The 13,475-nt window shown below is 39.1% G+C and overlaps 1 pseudogene; it reads right to left on the minus strand.

Annotated features, from left to right (window-relative positions):
* Positions 1 to 3,061: 3,061 nt before the first annotated feature.
* On the minus strand, positions 3,062 to 4,371 carry LOC148106118 (uncharacterized; annotated as a pseudogene).
* Positions 4,372 to 13,475: the final 9,104 nt, after the last annotated feature.

A 13,475-nucleotide genomic window follows, 5' to 3' on the forward strand; every position in this document is an offset into this window, starting at 1 on the left:
AGTTTGTCCTTGTGTGTGTGTGTGCGTGCGTGTTGTTTCAATGATAGCAAGGTTATGTGTTGTCACCCTGTTTCTGTCGCAGTTATCATAGCTCAGCAAAATGGCTCAGTAAAGTGTTGTGGCTACATCTGCTGCTGGTGGTAGGGGGCTTTGGCTGCTGCGGAGACGACTGAGGAAGCGAAGCATGAGCAGACTGGGACCATGTTTTCCATTATGTCCTCCACGAGGATGTGCTGTGAGCCCCATCCAGACAACTAGGCACTGTTCATTTCCTGCTGCACAAAGAATAAATTGTCATTAAAGAGAGTCAGCCCAATACAAGTGTATGAAATTTGCGATTCCGATGTGATTTTCGATGAAATGTTCACATCTTAACTGTTTACTTGCTTGTTTTGCATGCAGCACCAGTAATTTATTCAGGAAAACCACACTTGCATACATGCACAGAAACATGCGCTCACACACGCACTCAAACATCACTCACTGTAGGGCAAACATTCTCCCACCAACATTTATGCTCTTTTTGTATCTCCCCCCGGCCACATCCCCCTGCAGACGGATCCAGTCATCACCAGGAATTTTCCATAAATGTGTGATCGCCTCATTTCCATCTGTTTATAAAAAAAATAAAAATTCCTCCACCCACAACAGCTTTTCTCCTTTGCTTGCTAGATACAGTATGTTTATGTGTCTGTTTATATATTAAATATTTAAAAAAATATAAAAAAAAAAAAAAAAAGGGATAAAGTGTGTTAAAAATTGAAAAAAGAGAAGTTTATGTAACTGTGCTATCTTCAGTTCTATTTAGCAGAATGGATTTTGAACATTTTTAAGAGAATCAGGTGGTGATATTTCCCACATTTGTGCTTTGCTTTAATTGTCATACACAACAGGCAGTAGTCTGCTTCAGATGCATTCAGACTACAAGACTGCTTGTTTGGATAGAGTGTACAGATGGCAGTTATCATGAACTGCAGGGTAAAACCTGGCTAATAACAACTAACTTCACTTGACATTTGCATTTTTTACATGCACCTGTGTTGGGTAAAGCAAAGCAGAAATCAAACCTGCCTCTTTAAAGGATGCTTCTGCTAAGCTTCAAGTTTTAACCTGGAATGATTCATATACATCCTCCTTTCTGGTTTGCAATTTAATGACAGGTCTGTCCCCTTTGAGTTAAGCCAGGTCAAATTTTAGTGGCAATGTCAGTAGATTGCAACTGAATTCTCCTTTCTTACCCCTTCCAAGTGCAAAATGTTTTTTGGTAGCTGCTTTTAATCAGATGACAGATCAAAAACAGAGTATCCTCCATAATGACCAAAGTTGAGCTTGTTTCTTTGTCTGTTTGTGTATAAAACTATATTTTAACATGTTTAAATATCAGCACCTGGCAATAAATCACAAAAAACAGATGTGTGTTAAATAAATACTTTGCAGCATTTTATGTTTTTACCTTTGAGTCAACTCAAAAGCTCTGGCTGCCATTTATCTGTAGTGAATATAGGCCATCAGTCTACTGTTTACCTCAGCTGTCTTCAGATGTCTTTATTCCAGAGGAAGCTGTAAAACTTTGTGAAAGGAGTCCAGTAAGAGTTGTTGACTGAGGAAAGTTCACTTCTGTCTGATAAAAGCGATAATGAGGTGAGTTGTTGAAGATATCCTGATCTTTTCTGTTGGTAAGTGGTACTGTTTTTGTTGCTGTTAGCCTCTGTTAGCTGCTGTTAGCTGCTGTTAGTGAAACCTTGAATGTAATCAAACTGTTAATCAGAGTAAAAGTGTGACTTTCAGGACACTCATGGCTAACATTAGCAACTATATTGTTAGCTTATGACCAGAAGCTGTTGTTGTTCAGCCAATTTGTTATTGGGAGACGGGAGGGTCATATCTTTATCATTAGATGTGAACAGAAGTACATTTCAGATTTTAATGTTTGTTCAGTTCAAGTCTAACAAAAAAATTGAGCCTAAATACACCTAGAGCATTGTACGTTTGTTACCTGTGAGCTTTTATGGATTTTTGTCAGTTCTGGAAACGTGTTGTAACAGTTGCTGTTGTAATGCAGTGTACCGCCGCATGGTTGCGCCTCCTGTCTCATGACTGGTGTACTACCCCCTTTTTGTTCTTCTTCGCACCATCTCTGTAATGGATTCTTCCATGTGTACGAGGACTAGTGTGCTCTCAAGTAATGTGTGGTAGAGGTAACACTTTAATTTTTGATATTTTAAATGAGTCATTCCACGAGAATAGCTAAAATTGGACTTGGATATTTTCACATTTTTTACCAAAATGTATTATTTATATGTATATCCCACATCATTAAGGATATATTTAACTATCAGAAAAATGTATTTTCCCATCTCAGGCATTAGTTTTCTTTTATTATTGATCATATTTTTAAGATGTAGTGACTGTAATTCTTCAACCCTGTTATGGACATTTTGGAGGCTCTCTGAATATTATCATAAAATGTATTTCTAAAGAAATCAATATGTTTACATTAGTTAGATGTCCCCCATACTAATTCAATAATTTTACATAGAAAAATGACATAAAATCACACATTTTTACCCTTTTAAATCCTGAAATGTAACTAATGAGTGAAAGCAATCTTTTCATTTTTCATCAAAAATTTAGTTTAACTAAGAATTGTAATCTAAATCAATGATCAGATGATAGCGCTCAATATTTTAGACAGAAATCAGCAAACATTAAATTATTTTTTCAACATTTTAAGAAAATTATATATGAAAATGTAGGTGTGACGGGGTTGAGACTAGCATAACAGGGTTGAAGAGACAAATACAGCTTTACATATAAACAGTTGTTTACTCTTAAATTCAATGTACAGGGCTTTCCATTAGCATTATATCTCACTTTGTAACCATAGGAAGGACACCAGATACAAATTACCGTAGAATCAAGTTTTATTAATCTCAAGTAAAAACAACCACAACAGCACATTAACAACTAGCAAACATTGTGAAGTGAATTGCTCAAATGTAACATAATGCGTGTGTGTGTGTGTGTCTAGGCATAAGAGAGCCTCATGAGGTGTGCTAAAAGTCACCTCATCCTTGCTCCGATAACATACAATTAAACTTGATGAACTGGTTGAACTAATAACAATAATAATCAGTTAACGATTTCAATGTGTCTGTCTGTATCAGTGCCTGTGTCCATGTCAGAGTGTTTTTGCATGTGTGTGCCTGCATCAGTGTGTCTGTATATAATCATGAATGTGACGGTTGTTTTATGAATTCATCTTGTGAGTCGGTTCCACACCTCTTTCAAGACTTCCACATGGCGCTTTGTCACAGCCCGTGGGGGTGGAATGAGTTCAAGGACATCATCAAACAGGTACCAGAGGATATCATCCTTATGCGGCCAGAAGAATCGGTTTAACCCAACACGATGCATGCATTTGACCTGGACTTGTGTTGTTTGTATGTTTAGAATGATGCCTGGATATAAATCATCATCATATCTGAGAATACACCATTTACCAATCAGCTCTGGACTTTCCCACTGGATTTCTTTTTCTGGATTCCCCCCACTGCCTGTCTGTGATACAGCCGTTTCTATCTTCTGGCCAAAAGTGAAACACTTGGTGTTGAAGCACTTGCAGTTAAACTGCTTCCGTGTTGTGCACATGCAGCTTACATCACGAGCCATCAGTTCTCCTGGAGCTACAGTAACGACCTGGTGAATTCTCATGGTTCCAGGAACAGCTGGTATCTGCTTCGGCATTTTCTCCATAGCTTCCTCAACATCTTCACTTTTCACAAAGAACAGTTTCACACTTGTGTTTGTTTCAGACAAGGCCCTGAATAACTCTTCTGCATCTGGGATGTCATGCCCCTTTGCTACCATCATGTCAGCTGCTCTTTTTAAGGCTCCCCCGACACCATCTGGTGCTCCTTTTCCATGACTAGCCTCAAAAAAATTCCAAGAACCAGCCTTGAATCCTCTTCTGTCCAGTTCTGTAGTGAAAAGGTAGAAGTTTCCTCGTTGTTTGTATTGCATACAGGGTCCGTCGCTTAAAAAGTGCAGCACAGACACTTGTGGATGTTGGCCTTGAAGGTAATCTAGCACAGGATTTAGGTGCTGCCATATTGCTGGAGGGCCTTTATGTCTACTGGGAGAGATGGTGCTAAAGCTCACAGGCTCTGAGAGTCCACCAACATACAACACACCAGTATGAAGGGTGGCCTGCTGATGTGAAGCCCCAAAGTGGACCGCCTGAACTTGAGAACTGTATTTACAGCTGTAGTTTTCTGAGAAGTCAACATGTATCAAAGCCTCGTCCCCTGACATGTTGTTCTTCAGCTCACGGCAGAAGGCATACTGCTGCTTGATATTAAAGTGATGCATTTTAAATTTCTTTACAAAGCTGCGGAAGAGCTCAATGAGGTCCTCTTGTGTGCCCTCCACAGATTTCTTGACTGTCACCTTGACAGTTGCCTTTTCTCCCTTTTTGTCTATCTTCTTTTCCTCTATCACCCACTGGGTAAATGATGTGGTTGCGGTGCTGTTGTATGCACTTGTGATGTGGACAGTTTTGTCCTTGCAATGGGCACACTCTCCATACATACAACTCTTGCTGGATGAGTTGCAGCAAACCTTCTCTATCAACTCTTCAATGTTGGCAGTCTCAATGAGTTTCAACTGACGGAGCTTCACTGCCAGAAAGCTGAGATTTTCATGCAACTTACACATGCATGTGTCACGTTCAGAGAGTGTTGGATTCACAACCCAAAAGGGGCGAAGATGACAGAAAAGGGAATAGGATATCATCTGGTCTGGGTTTTCTGCCAAAAACCTTCTGTGGATATTTTCTATCGTGTCCATCAGGAACCTCTTCTGCATTTTTAATTTGTCCTTTGTGAGTGTTTGTTTGGTTCCTGTGGTCATTCTACTCACGTCATCCCTGAGATAGAACGCCTTTTTTTGAAGTCTTCAGTGAACCTGCTGGTCATCTTTCTTTCAAAATTAAGACTGTCATGATGTCTAAAATTCTTGTTTGAAAATCCGAGGGAGTCACCTGTATTTTTTTATAATTCTCCCTGTCGCAACTTTGGCAATCAGTTGCCTTTCTCTGTCCTTGGTGGCTTTTTTGTATTTATTCCTAATATCTTCAATGAGTGATTCATGGAAAAGTAAGGTTTTTTTTATTTGGGGGTTAATGAAGCAATTTGAAGTGAGTCGTGTTATTTTCAACTGTGGGGAATCCGAAAATTTCTTTGAACGTTGGCACCTTTTTTTGTATTTTTCTTTGCTTTTTCTTTCTTTTTCAAGTTTTTCCTGGAGTTCCGCTATTTGCCTCTTGAGTTTATTTTTTTCTGTTCTGTACTTTTTCCGAGCCACCAGACGTTGCCTATAAAATAAAACAATAAAAGTTGATTTGGGTGTGGAAAATTATGCCGTTTCCTCCTGCCCTCCCTGTTTCTAAAATGACATTGTGAAAGTGACATAAAATGACATTTTCACTATAACACTGTTAACTACCCATTGCCCTAACCTTGAAGATCTTGGCTGTGAAGGCTGCTCTGGGTGATCTCCCTGATCAGGACTCTGTGGAGGAGTGCTAATGTTCTTGAGCACTTCTTTCCTCTCCTTGCTCCTATGGTAAGCTGCTCTCCACATTTTTCTTTTCTTATGCTGTTCTCTTTTACTCAGTTCATTAATTGCTTTCTTCTTCCCTGCCTCTACATTCTTTCTCCATCTCTCACGCTCACTCTGCAGGTATCTCTCCCTTCTTTCAGGATCAGCTTTAAGGCGTTCCTGATACTTCCTTTGCCTTTCTGCTGCTGTTGTTGGTGCCATCTTACTTGCATCCTTAACATGTAACATAAATCACATTCAGCATGCATGCAGTATAAAAATGGTGATTGAATATAATAATAATTAATTTAAATAATTGGATAACTTAACAACCAAAGTATTAAAATCTCAACCCCATCACAATCTCACAACCCCGTTACAATCAAAAACATAACAGGGTTGAGTGTGACGGGGTTGAGATTTTTGCACAAACTGGCCGCTGCTCAATATAGTGAATACCAGACAGAGAGCACATGGCATGCATGAAATTCAAAATCACCATATATTCATGAACTAACAAAAAACGTTTTCATAAGTAATAGTTTTCTATCTTTTTTTCATGTTACGGTGTTGAGTCATTGAGGTTGACGACCACAATATCACAAGATAAATGACTAAAATAAAGGAAAAGATGGGAGCAACTTGCCTGTCTCTGTGGTCCTGTTGTCCAAAAGACTTCAGTGATGTCACTTCCTGATGTATATGGAATTCTGGATCACACCATTGTATTTATGGGGGTAGGATCATTCGTGTAACGGGGTTGAGGGGTTACTCAGGTACAGAAATAATTGTGATTTTAATGAATAATTAACAATTAAATTTGAAAAAAACAAATAGTAACAACAAAAGAGCACAAATAGATGTTTAGGTTGATATCAAAATTTATTGACTTTTTAAAAAGTTTTATTTGGTATTTTCAAAGTAAACTTTCATCAAGGCCATGAGGGACATGACAAAATAGGTGGTGTCAAATGAAAAAACTGTATTATTTCCCATAAAAAGATAAAAAATTAGTTCATTTTTTTACACTGTATTACAGGGTACATTTTAATATATATGTAAAGCTGTTTAAATTGAAAGTTTGGCGACCAAATAGATGAAATACGCCATAAGAGGTGAGAGGGACTCAAATTGTGCCATTTTCATGGAATGACTCAAATAAATGAGTTCTTGTGGAAAGTTAGAAGCTGTTGCTCATTCCCTATCCATCTGCACATCTCCACAGCTAGCTTCATTTCCACATTACAGTGTCACTGTCTTTATCCCATTATTCATTCATCCACTACATATGGTTTCCAGATTGTATTTAGGCAAAGGCATTTAATATGGACCTAGGCCAGCCAAACATCCAGTTTTATTTTTAATGCTGTTTTTAATGCTCATTCAAAATCAACAGGCTCCTCTCTTTGCCTGCAGTCTGCATGCTGTCGCAATACAGCTACACCTCCAATTTGCTATACAAGGCAACATGCATACCTGGAGGTAAAGTAGGGAGATAAGTGATAATGTTGTAAGAGAGAGGCCTGCACCACTAAGGCAAAAGAGAACAAGAAAGTCCAACTAGAGAAACTTAAGTAATAATGTCCAAGGAGGAAGCCAGAAAAGAGGCAGCTCTCCACAGCTCTTCCACAGACGTGATAGCCAATCACATAATTAAATGAATAAATAAACAAAAAGTGACACTTGGGTAAAAATAATTGGTTGCTGAATATCATTTGCCCTGAGACACCCACTGTGGCTCAAGCAGAGGAAAAGGAGCAACTGTTGGCCCGAGATAAGAAATTCACAGCAAAGAAAAACAAACACGAAATACTACAGATTCTTCAGCACTTGTTGGGATAGTGCCAAAAAATGTGATGACGGAGATGACATAAGGCATTTTAGTGAGAGATAATTTAAGACTGAAAACTGAGCTCTTTCCAGGGTTAACAATTTCAGAGACTGCTTTTACATAGGGAAGAAATAGCAAAGATTTTGTTTTGCAGCGTTAAAGACCTGCTTCTTTAGCTCCTTCTTTAATATTAGACTGTGCAGAATATTTGCATGGTTTCTGATTGGCTAGCTTTTCAACAGCCCTTGACTTAATATTTTTTGTATTTTTATGTGGCCTTAATAAAAGGTTGAAAACATCTGTGTCTCTGCCACATACAATCAGTACACCACCTTTACTGTGCTTACTTTTTTTATTACTCCTTTTTTTTTTTTGTTAAAGGTGTCTTTCCAGACAATGTCAGCTCACTCAGTTCATCGCATCATTCTCCTGGTCCCAGCGCACTACTGCATAAAGAGGAGAGACATAATTAGACAATACCTGACAGCTGTGCCAGCCAGCCTCTCCTGGCACTGCCCCCTGAAACCTCTGCTCCACCCCTTCACTGCAGCTGAATCAAAACCATCCCTCACCATCGCACTATAGTTTGAAAAATACCTGTGGACCAAAAACTATAAAAATGTTAGTGTTTTGTAGTCATTGGTGTGAAAGTAGTGTGAATCAAGCAGCAACCTACAGGGCAGAAAAATGAAGCCAACTCAAAAGTGCTAAATACTGGGGATCCTTGAAGCCCACAAGGCTGCCTCCAAACGTGAGACAAACCTCAAACAGTCCCATGTTAAATTCCCAACTTTATAGCAGAAATAGGCATGCAAGCATTAAAAAAATACGGTTTTGGTCTATTTTTAGACAAAAAACCCCATTTTTGTTATCTCAATTCTACAGATTAAATCTTCTTAGTTAAACTAATGAGGAAAAGAATATTTTTCTGCAGAAGATTTTACTGACATCCTGCTAGACATTCTGAAAACGGTTTAAGTGCTCTATCATGATGCTGCCTGTGTGAAAACCCCATACGGGATCAACTGCTCAGTTTCTTTGGTAAGTATGCTTCATCTTAATGCTGTTTATTGCAAGCCAAAGTCTACATCCTATTTAATATCAGTGACGTACTGGGACATCTTGCTATGTTAGGTAGCCAATATTAGCCTTAGCTGATAACTCTCGAGCACTAACCTTTTAAATATTGTCATTTCCATTTTAAAAAAACAAACAAACAAGAAAACTAAACTAACTTGAGACTTAAAAGTAGTAGTCCACAAACCAATAGGTGATGTCACAGTGGCTGCATTCTTCTTTTATGTACAGTCTTAACACTTTGGTATCAGAGCTTTGGAAAGCTAAGCTAAGCTAATCACCTTCTGACGGTGGCATTTTGGTTGAAAATGTCAAATTATGATTCACAACACAGCATATTCTATGGGAAGCAAAGAGGCGGTGTTGAAAATTAGGGGAGTGCTCCTTAGTTTGCTTTCAGAAATTGATGGCTGGTTAAACTTACCAAACATTTATGTCTCATCGGTTTCACCATTAAAAAATGTAAATATCCCGTTTGCATAGTTAAAAAAATGAGTAAATAAAACATAAAATTTTAGCTGTATAAGGCGCATTCACACTCATTTAGGAACTCACTGGAGACTGAATGTTAATGTTTACTGTCTATGGCTTATTCTGACTCCAGGTATGTGGATAAAAACTAAACTTTAAATGAGTGCAGATGCCTATACTTAGAAGCTGGGACCCCAAATAAACCTCAGACCTCAGGCGGGTGTGCGACATCAGGTTATAATCATCTGGGCAACACTTATTGAATTATTTGATGATAGACAAAAACAAAACCAACAAAATAAAAAGAGATGTTTCATGAAACACTTTTGACTTGAAAATAAAGATAGCCTTACTGCTCGCCTCTCTGTCTGACTTTCACTTGCTTGAATAGCACAGACATAAACTTCACGTAAGTGTGTCAGAGCAGCGAAGTGTCTAAAAAGGGGGAAATTTGCCATCTGTATATCACAGGGCACTCAAGTGTTGTCAAGTACTTGTATGTAATGTGTGGGCAGGCTTACTGGAGTAGATAAGAGGACGCCAGGGCACTGCAGAGCAAAAAATGACTCCCAATCACTCAGAGTCACAAGTGGATAATGGCTCAGGATGATGCCTCCTTTGCATTTGGATGGGACGACTTCATTTGTCATGATTGTGGACAGCAATGACAGAAGAAAGAGCACTTCATAAGACATAAAACATTGGGCCGCTGTATTCTGAGTGCTTCTCTGAATATATCTTGTTCTTGCCGGACGATTTAGTGCCTCGGGATCTTTTTTTTTTCTTTATGCAGCTTTACTGTTCATTTCTACAAAGTGTTAATAAAGATAGGAACTGCCTAAGAGCAATATGAGCTGTGAGGTGGTAACTTGAACCTTAAAAGTAAGAATTTATGTCAATATTCTTTCTTAAAAATGGATGAGTGGAAAATGCAGTTTATTTTTACAGGCTTGCATGTCAGTGAAGATGTCATACCATGCTGTTTGAACCCTGAGGGCAGACTCTCTTTTTGGCTCCACCTCCGCCTCTGCAGGGAGGTCAGAGATCATTGACGGCTACCGTAACGGCATCCGCATCCTCCAGATGAAGAGCGAGTGTCTTCACTGATGTTTGCTTGAGCGCATACAAAATCAAACTGGGGTTTCCAAGCAGTGTGTGGAGCTTCAAGCTACAGTCTGAGTGGATAAATTCACCCATGATTAGTGTGAGCTGTGAGAGTTTAACATGAGACAAATGGAGTACGAAGCAGTTTGGACATTAAGTTGCACAAATGTATCTTAGAAGGAGAGCTGCACTGGAGCCTCTGTGTCAGGAGACGTGATGGACAGATCACACGGTGGGAGGGGCTTGTCCACACTTTTTCCAAACTAGGGGTCTGAATCTGTATCAGTTTATCAAGAAAAAAATAATTCATGACTTTACATCACAGACACTAAGTAAGGTGGTTAAGTCTTAAAACCAAAGCAGTTTAGAAAAACTGTACATTATAATTAATTGTTTTGTAAAGTGTTGGTTTATTAAATGTGATCATTTTCAGACTGTAGTTGTACTTCTTTACACTCAAAGAATTACCTTTTTTTTAAAAAAAAAACATTTTTACATAGTTTTTAATGCAATGTTTTCCACCAGTTCATCCCATTTTGAATTAAATTGTGCTGTATGTGATCCATGGATTACAATTAGTGTTCACATCCCTACGTTAAGTAAAACTGGAGTGAACAGTGGGCCATTTTCCAAAACAGCTTCAGATTTATTCCACCCCCTTTTCTCAATCTGCAGTGTAAATTAGACTTAGACAGCAGCACAGCCTCATCATATGTGGATTTCTGAGCCGAGTTACTGACTTTTATTGTGCCACAGCTGGATCATGGAACAAGATGTAGCCTAATAATCTGGAGAATCGGTCTTCAGTAGATGGAACTTAGGTGGCAGAGCCCCCACTAAATACAATAAGCCCCACACCCCACAGTTTGAATATTGTTACATGCATGTCAAAGTTTCCATTTTTGATACAATGCTATAAGTGCGCTGTGAGATTGGTTTTACTTTTTGCCCTGTGCACAAACTAGAGCTTTAATTATTCCATCACTTGGCAGGCAGCTTGCTTCCCAATCATGGACAACAAGCTGTCCAAAAGTAATGGAATAATTAAAACAAGGATGTCAAACTTAATTTTACTAATGGCCACACTGGGAATTTAGGATCACATCAGGGCTGCATGTAGTTTATTTACAGCCTTAAATTAACCCCCCAAAAGTTTGACAGCTTTGATAGCATTGTTGAATGTCCCGTGTGACCTCAGTACATATAATTTTGTCAACATAAAAGGGTCAAGAAAATAGACAAAAATGGAACTTGTGTAGCTGATATACAGTTGCGCTCAGACATTTACATACACTCAACATGGGTATGATGAGTGTATGTAATTTTTGACGCATTGCAACAATCGTTATTATGGCATAGCTCCAGTAGGCGGAGTCTTTCCATCCCAAGAATGTGTGCGATCCGTAGCCATTACAGACAAACATGCTGCTGTATTCTCTCCTCCTTGTGATGAAGACCTTACGCTTGTAACAGGCTGACGCAGTCAACTTCTTGTTCCCAGGACTTGTATGACCGGATAGTGTAGAGCAGCGGTCCCCAACCTTTTTTGCGCCACGGACCGGTTTATGCCCGACAATATTTTCATGGACCGGCCTTTAAGGTGTCGCGGATAAATACAACAAAATAAAACTAGTACCGGTACCGAAAAGAAGAAAATTTATTCCTAACACACGTGAAAAGACCAAGGAAAACAGAGTAAACGATAAAAACGATAACAAAATAACGCTGAAAACCGATAAAAACCCTGAAAACCATACATTTCACACCTGAGCCTCAACTCTCGCGGCCCGGTACCAAACAACTCACAGACCGGTACCGGTCCGAGGCCCGGGGGTTGGGGACCGCTGGTGTAGAGCCAAGGAGACCTGGCTTATTATTGCCAAATAAATGCCTATTATTCTACCTACCTGACTAACGAGATGTTCGGTTAAATTGCCAGCTGCACACCTGCTAGACCTGCTAGCTGCTCCTCCCTCGCCAGACCTCCGTTACGAGATCTGAATAACTTGCATACAATTGCTTGAACTCATGATCTTGGAATCGACAATTGTTCAGAAACAGCTCCAAGAGACCTCCTTTGGACTTCCCCATTCTTCTGAGTAATGGTCAATCCAATGAGTGCTGTCAAACAATCCTTTCTATGTTGGCAAAGAGAAACTACCATCACTAATGAGAAGTAAAAAGGCCTTGGACTTTTCATCTTTAAATACATTGTAAAACCTCCAGCACAACTTTTATTAATAGATTTAAGTAAGTGTATATATCTGTATGTATACAGGGTGGGCAATTTATATGGATACACTGTAATAACATGGGAATGGTTGGTGATATTAAAGTCCTATTTGTGGCACATTAGTGGCAAACTCCTCAAGATGAGTGGATCGAAATTGTGTTGATATCTGGTGAACGCAGTAACCGGGTCATTGCAGCAGATTTCAATGCAAGACACCCTACGAGACCACCCATCTCCCATGCTACAGTTAGCAAACTGCTTGCTAAGTTTCGTGAAACTGGTTCAGTGTTGGATTTGCCAAAATGTGGACGCAAGAAAACTGTCACTAATGAAGAAACATCAGTGGCTGTCCTAGCTTCTTTCAGCAAGAGCCCACAGCGTAGCACTCGCCGCATGTCACTGGAGAGTGGCATTAGTCGAACATCCCTTCGGCGGATATTAGCTACTCAAAGCCCCAAATTACCATGACATTCGTTACCCATGTATGTAAACAGCTGTACCATTTGGTGCTACACTCATTCACTACATTCATGTGAAAAAGAAAGTCTTCACAGGACTCCACATGGCAGGTTGTGGCATTGTATTAACAACCCCCTGAATGCTTCAGACCAGAGCACTGACAAAAGCCCTGTCTTTATATAGGTGCTCACACTTACTGATGATCAGTGAGTCAAGTGCATTTGATTAGCACATATGCTCTTAATTCCATGGACATGGGAAGGGTGTCTCTAGTTTTACACAGTTCTGACATGAGCTTTCTTTTCTTATGCGCACAACAGTTAGTGCAAAGGTAACAAAACACATTCTTATGTAAACTCAAGATAATCAATCTGTATTTTTTGAACATGACTCAACTCAATAATTGTGGGAAATTTCAATAAAAGTAAAATTAAAACAATTTGGATTATGTACTATATAAAGGTGCAATATATTCTAGCCCTCTAGTGCGAAAATAGATGTATGTAATCCAATAAATCACAAATTAACGGCTAGATTTGGCACCAAAACCTCGAGTTTAAAAAGAAAGTATTCACCACTCTTTCTACAGTTCCTTTCTGTAAGGAATATTCACATTTTCAAAGCTGTATTAATCAATATTCCCTGTTGACAGCTGCTATTTATGCTAAATGTAACAATATAATCAGCAATCTTAGCCGC

This window comes from Neolamprologus brichardi, chromosome 2, assembly GCF_056152115.1.
Source record: "Neolamprologus brichardi isolate AB-2024 chromosome 2, ASM5615211v1, whole genome shotgun sequence".
NCBI classification, from domain to species: Eukaryota; Metazoa; Chordata; class Actinopteri; order Cichliformes; family Cichlidae; genus Neolamprologus; species Neolamprologus brichardi.